The 7693-nt window shown below is 35.8% G+C and overlaps 1 long non-coding RNA gene across 1 annotated transcript; it reads left to right on the top strand.

Annotated features, from left to right (window-relative positions):
- LOC133306098 (uncharacterized) lies at positions 1 to 2516 on the top strand. Its single transcript, XR_009750843.1, has 4 exons — positions 1 to 504; positions 573 to 695; positions 1682 to 1745; positions 2330 to 2516. It is a non-coding gene; the product is annotated as an uncharacterized LOC133306098 (long non-coding RNA).
- The last annotated feature ends 5177 nt before the right edge of the window (positions 2517 to 7693 follow it).

Raw genomic sequence — 7693 nt, 5'->3', positions numbered from 1 at the left:
GAAGGAATAAACAGGTTGATGATGCTGGAATCCTAAATCAGAACCTTAATTGGCTCACTAATTCTCTCTCTCTCTCCTAGCGTCTCAACATACCAAAAACAAGTCTGACTTGGTGTTTTGTCCCAGAAACTCTATCTCCCAACCGTGACATTATGAGACTAAAACCCTCATCCCCTCAACGCTGAACCGTAAATACAGCCTCTTTCCTCCCTCACCTTGCAAGTCTCTTGAGGAACACCAGGGAGTATAATATCTCATCAGTCATTGTACCTTCAAGCTGCGAGTGTCGCGAGTGAGAGCAAACTACCTAAGCCTTCCTCCTTCTTTTCCCTGTCCGCCTAAGTTGCAGCAACAAAGGAGGTCTTGTACCTTCCCATTTCCTTGCTCGCTGGTGCCCTATGCGTGTTAATGCAAGAACCCCTCTCTGCGTGCAGATGGAGATTCAAGTCTTTCTCCGTGAGTTGTTGTTCCCCTTGTGTTTAACCGAGAACCCCATTCAAGGAGGTGATGTACTCTCCTTCCTCTGTGACCGAGCTACTGGAATCGGTTCTGATTACATGTTTCTTTTGTAGGCGTCTGTCTCAGTACTGAGTTAGTTCCTCCTTCCTCATATGCAGCTGAATCTGATCATTGGATTGTTGGAGGGTGAAGGGCTGTCTTGTGCGAATAGGGGCTGTGGGTGTGGCCGCAAGAAGGTGCCAACATAACCGGTTCCTTCATTCTCTATTTCGATCTCCTCATGCATGCTAGGATAATGTTTTAATTTGGCTATTTCACCTCCCTTATTCTGCCCCCTTCGAACAGCCTTAAAATGAATTCATGCAAGCCAAAGCTGGGTTTTATAAACTTGAAAATAACCTTCCCTTGTTTTTTTTTATCTATTCGGCCCTCTTGTGCATATTGGAGAATACTTTAATTTAGTCATCTACTTCTGTTGAATTCTTCCCTTTAGAATAGCTCTAGGATGTAACTAATGCAAGCTTGAAACTACAGTTTGTTAACAGCCTTGAAATTAGCATAGAAAAACTGAAATTAATCTCCTTAGGATATTGGACATGGCCCATTGTTTTGCTGGGTTGGACGGTTCCTTTGGGCAGAAAATTTATTAAGTCTCTCATGTCCTTTGAGGGACGAAAACAGTAGGCTGAAGGCTTATTTGTTCTAGCCAAATAAAATTTAGGTAGAGCCTTAATGGAGTAACACTTTGTGCACCTAAATTCTGTCCTTTTTGGAGTAGCTCGTAGGACCCCCCCTGTTTTGTGAAAATAGTAGAAGTTAACTAGTGTGTGTGTGTGTGGCTTGTGTTTAATTTACCTAGACAGCATGTGTAATAGCCCTTTTACACACACACACTAGGCTTAGTAGAACTAATTATTTAAATAAAACCTTGAACACTCCTCTTTGCTAAGAAAGCCGAACCTATATATGTATGAAACCTTTGGGAAATGTCGGATTCGTTTCACTGTTTATGAGTTGATAAAGAATTATTTGAAGCTAGAATTTTGTTGGGGACTTAGGATTTTATTATGGCAATATATTATTAATTAATGGAAAGGCAGAAATTGGTGAGCACTAGAAACATGGTAAATCGAATGAAATACAAGAATAGAGAGGCATGCGAATTTCTTATAAATAAAAGGTGATATGAATAAAGTTCTCACTTATTTATACCATTGATTAGGTGCGCATAATTATTAAAGAGTGGACTGGTTTTGGTGCCGTTGATTAATATTTGGACACGCGAGGTATGTGTTGGGTGGTATTACCTAATGTGATTATTAACTAGTGTATGAAATTGTGAAGTGTTGCTCACATATGTTCCATGTTATTTTATGATTATGATGTGGCAACGGTAAGGATATGAAATGATGATAATGATATATGCATGCATTTCTACATCTTGATACACTTTCTGCTTGGTGTGACTGCATAGCATGGCATGTAGACTTAGAACTCATGACATCCTAGATATATATATATATATATATAAGGACATGTGACTGAGCACGCATCATATAGGCATCCTCGGTACCAGGGTATGGGACACTTGACATCCGTCCGCATAGGTCACAGTGGAATTCACCAAATGAGGGTGTCGTGCATCGAATTTCCACTGTGTTTGTACGCGCACGACGGTGCTATGAGCGTAAAGATGACGTTATATACACACTATGATATATGATGATGTTTATCAAGAAGTGAAGTTAATGTTGATGCGACTGTTTTATAATTTTGTGCCTAGTTTAATATTGTTGCATTACTGGTTTTGTTGCCAAACTACTGGGATTTTTCTCACCCCTTTGCGGCTGCTATTTTTACAAAATGGCAGGAGGACGGAAGAGCATTGGAAGACATGATTATATGGATATGTGCTGTTATGTGCTGCTGTATGGACTATTGTTGTTGCTGTTTATTTGATGGATGACTGTATTAAATTGAGTAGTTTTGATTACTGTTGAATTATGATTTTATTACTGTATGTAAGACTTTTGTGATCAGCAAGTATTTTGAAAACAAATTCCTAAAATGTTTTGCAAAAATAATTTCTGAGGTTTTTGAATGCTGATTTTCTAAACAGATTTAACAAGCACTTTAAGAGTTATATTTAGTAGGACTACAGACCTCCGATTCGCTTATATTTTATATGCACGGGAAGCCCCACGTGTCTATTTTCAGATTATGTAAATGTTACAATGGAATTTTGAAAACTGGATTTTATAGGAATTTTGCAAGACAGCAACGTCTGCCAGGAAAATAATATTTTCAACAAGTTAAGAAATTTTGAAAGTGCACTCTGATTTTTGTAAGTGGCTCGATTTCAATTATAAGTTTTAATTAGCAACATCAAAATGATTTTTCAGTATCAAAGTAATGACGTCAAAAATTCTAATTCCGCTTAGCAAACAACTCTCTTGGATGCATACAAGGGAGGGTGTTACACTAAGCTGCATCTATTTTATACTATAAAATATGAAAAAGTTTATGAGTTATACAAATAAAAACTGATTTTTTTATATATAAATGTGTTATATTTAATATATTAATATATATTGACGTACTCATTTCAATTTTTTTGAAAATTATTATATTTACGTATCATATTATGTTGAACATTCGTGTCTATGCATCGCAATCGATTTTGTTTTGGGCTGTACATGTATGAAATTCAGTGGATCAAACTTTTTTTTAGTACAAAAAAGGGGGGGGGGCAAAGCCCCAAAAAAAGCAAACTAAGCTGAAACTACAACTAGTTAGGAGTCTTTTCAAACGGTTGGGATGCTAAATACTGGGAGTCTAGCATCAGTGATCCTTGAGATGAACATAAGGAGAGGAGAAGAAGAAGTTGCCTTGAAGCTTGGAGAGAGCATTTTTAGCAAACCAGTCAACACATTTGTTGAAATCTCTGTTAGCAAAGGAAAAATCAGTGACCCAATTTCTATCAAGGAGGGCTCAAATCCCAATTACTAGGAGCAATCTTCGAGCTTCGTTAACACAAGAGGTAAGCAAGTTTATAGCTTGAAAGGAGTCACTCTCAACTATAACTTTACGGAGAACTATCCAAACACATTCCTTGCTTCTTATAAGACAACCACAAACTACCTTATTGCTTGAGACAACACCATCCACATTAATTTTAGCCAATCCGAGGGAGGCCGCACCTAACGACAAAAATGGCAGGGGCTGGCCTTTAGGTAGCTTTTTTTAACTCATTTATGGACTTTTGAATCACTATAATTTTGGTTTCAGGTCTCTTGAAGTCTCTTTCATGAACATCCTTATTTCTGTATTGTCAAATAAACCAACAAGAGGTGAAAAATAAATCCCTCCAAATTATGCATCTGTCATCACCATACAATAAGCACTTCTTCAGCCAAACAAAATAGATCTTGTTCAGTGGAGAAAAAGGGAGGCTGGTAGTAAAACATAGAACAAATCCATATCTTAGAGCCAATGAGACAGTCTTTAAAAGCATGGAGTCAATGAGACAATCATTAAAAGCATGGAGTCAATGAGACAATCATTAAAAGCATGGAGAATAGTCTCAATTTTATCCTAAAACTGCAACAGCCAAAGGTGTTTCCCCACTTGGCAGCTAATTGCTTAATGAGGATTCTACTATGAGCTATCTTTTAGATAAGAAATTTAAACTTTTCATGACCTTTCTACTTCCAAATACTTCTCGAAGGAAAAATGAAACAAGAGAGTGAAACTACATTAAGCTTTCATAAGCTTTAACCAAAGAATTCAGAGAGTTCAACCCTTTTCCAATACAAAAGATCACTTACCAGCTTCTAAAGAAGGAGGGGGTGGCAGATATCAGGTTCACAACATCCTGATAAAATAAATAATGCATTAAATTAAAATTCTATTGACCATTTTCTCTCACACTGCAATCAACCACTATATCAGTAAGGAAAGAGAGGGTGGGTCATGAACAACAACAATTAAAAAATTTGGTATACTCCCTAACTAACTATCTAGCCAAAAATTGGCTTTTTCTCATTTCCAATGTTCCAAATTAGATTTTCCAGCAATTTGAGCCAGATTTTGAAAAGATATTTCCAGAATGTGGAGTCATAGGATTTACTAAAGCAACTACTGGACAACTACACGTTTTTGCCATATTTAGCAATAAGCACCTGGGACCAAAGCTTAGAAGGGTCTTGGATGATTGACCAGGCCATTTTCAACAACAAAAAAACCTCATTTTGTTTCCTTAAATTAATGATTCCTATGCCCCCAACACTCCTAGGTTTACAAACTTGACCCCAAGAGACAAGGTCAGCAAATCTTTTCTCTTGAGTATCCCCAAAAAAACCTTCTTTGGATTTTCTCTGTTTCATCACAAATACCAAGAGGGATGAGGTTGTTGTTGCGATTACGGCAAATGTACCGATCGTTTCAAGTAATAAAGTAGTGAGAAAGATAATCATCCCATGAGGATTGAAGCACCACATACTATTCGCACTAGTCACTTTAATTTGGACAATTAGATTTAGTTGTTAATAGTTATTATTGAATTAAAATATAACCAAAAAATAATTATCAAGAACGTGCAAAAGCAATTATGGAATGAGTAAAGAGTTTATAATAAAGAATTGTAGTTAGGATACACTTTACCTTTGATCCCCCTTTTATTATTCTGAATTAATTCTTATAATTAATTAATTCAATAGTTCAAACAATTCATCTTCTTCAAATTAATTGGTTAAACTTTAATGTCTTAGTGAACTTAATCTTTTAACCCAATTAGAATCCTAATGTCTTAGTAATCCTTCTTAAATTAACCATTAAGTTCAATGAATTAAAAAATTTGTAATTCTTACAAGCCTATGTCTAGATTATGCACAAATTATCATTTTACCCCAGTCAGAATTAAAACCCCAATATGTCTATTGTGAGCTCTAACCCTCAAAATTCTATAAGAGTGATCAATTCTAATAAGGATATAGAATTTTCATTAAGGTAAAATAAAACTAATTGAAATAAAAGAATTATAAAAATAATTCAAATATCAAAAAGGGTTCACATCAGATCCATGACCCTAACTACAAAAGAAACTTAGCCAGACATATTCATGTCTGACTTAAATAAAACAAAGAAAGAATAGGAGAATGTCAAGAAGATGAAAGAAGAAGAAAAATTAATGGTGTATCTATTTCTTCACGCTTCCTTCTGTCTGAGTCATCCACCTCAGCAAGAACTTCAAGAACTCTTAGTTGTTACTCTCTAATTTTCTGAATTTTCTCTTCTGTAAAAAAAAAAACTCCCCAATAGGGTTTCTTTTCTATTTATACAATGCAATAAATCTTCACCAAAATCTCTGAAGGAATCCTCTTTTAATTAAAAGTGACGTCACTTAAGTATTTCACATGACATCCGCGTGATTCGCGCCAGTACCACGCTAATCGCGCGGAGGGTCAGTGAGTTAGACAATTATTATTTTTTATTGGCACGGATCACGCGGAGAGGCAATGATTTGGAAGTCTTCCATTATTCCTAGAGCGGATCGCGCCATTCTCGCGTTGATCATGATCGCGCGGAGAGGCTGTTGCTAGCTTTCCTTCTTGTGAATTAATCCTTTTTCTTGCACTTTTCTTCTACAAAACACATTAATTCAGGAGAGTGTGCCTAAGCATGGATTATCAACATTCTAACATATAGTAATATTTATTGCTCAATTAATATCAAATCCTTGCTCTTTTTAGTCTAGAAAACTATATATGCCTGAGGCATGTCAGTTATTTTGCATATGAAACATAAGAATAGCAGAAATTACAAGTTTAGCTAACACTAATCTTTCAGCTATAGATAAATTCTGCCTAGACCACCGATTCAATCTCTCATAAATTCTGTCTATAACCTCACTATAGAGATACTTGCTCGCTCTTCTATGCTTCAACATAGAGCCCAAATACCTCCCAAGATTTTTGGTAGGAGCAAAACTACAAATTTCAACAATTTTTCTGGTTAAAGAATCATCTATATTTCTAGAAAAAAAATGCTTGTGTTATCATTATTTTTCCTTTTGACTAAAAGTAGCACCAAACAGGTACAAAATCTCCGTAATATTAGGTATATGAGCTTCTGAAGCTTTAGCAAACAACATAACATCGTTTGTAAAAAGTATGTGGGAAATTTTTGGGCCACCCTTACCAGCAGTCATGGGTTTCCAGCTCTTGTTCTCCACAGTATCAGCAAGCAAGTGAGAAAGCTTCTCCATGCATAAAACAAAGGCATAAGGTGATATGGGGTCATCTTGTCTGAAACCTCTTGAAGTTTGAATTTTGCTAGCATTAGCTCCATTACAAAGTAAGATCAAGTTCAAAAGATGAAATGCAATTCATTATTATGGAGACAAGATTTGGAGGAAGCTAAAATTCTTGAAGGACTTTACAGATAAAGTGTCAGGATATATGGTCATAGGCTTTTTCCAAATCAATCTTCACAGCCATAAAACCCATTTTTCATCTCATTTTATTCATAGAGTGAATCATCTCCTGGACAATATTGATGATGTTATCTTGAATATTTATATTAGGAACAAAACTGACTTGGTGAGGAGAAACCAACTTTTGGAGAATCGATTTAACCTTGTTAACAATGACTTTGCTAATGCCATTGTAAAGCACAGAGCATAGAGAAATAGGTCTGAATTTAGTAACCCTTTCAAGTTTATGAACTTTTTGAATCAGCACCAATAGAGTTTTGTTGATATTCCTAATATCCGAGGGGCAAGACCAGAGATGGTTGATAGCAGCAACAGTATGGCAGCTAATAGTGTCATAATTCCTTTGATAAAATAGATTAGGGAAGCCATTCAGACTAGGAGCCTTTAAAGCTCAAATTTTAAAAAAAGCTTTTTGGATGTCTGCATGAGAAATAAGAGCATCCAAGTTCAAAAGTTCCTTCTGAGTATGCTTCGGCCAATTAGCTTTAGTCAAATGCCAAGGTCTATCTTTGTGATCTTCTTTAAACAGAATAACATAGAGGGCAAGAAAAAGTCTGATAATGTTTTCTTCTTCTTTGACCTAATGCTTATCATTAAACTTAATCTTTAAAATCTTGTTTTTGGCTCTTCTGATAATGGTAGAAGTGTGATAAAATCGAGTATACTTGTCCCCATCAACTATCCATTTGCACCTAACTTTTTGGAACCACAAACTTTCTTAATCTTCTAGCGCATAGTTAA

The sequence above is a fragment of the Gastrolobium bilobum genome, unplaced genomic scaffold, assembly GCF_033153095.1.
Source record: "Gastrolobium bilobum isolate Gb01-03AN ecotype WA unplaced genomic scaffold, APGP_CSIRO_Gbil_v1 utg50351, whole genome shotgun sequence".
NCBI classification, from domain to species: Eukaryota; Viridiplantae; Streptophyta; class Magnoliopsida; order Fabales; family Fabaceae; genus Gastrolobium; species Gastrolobium bilobum.
This window is presented reverse-complemented; position numbering and strand designations above follow the sequence as displayed.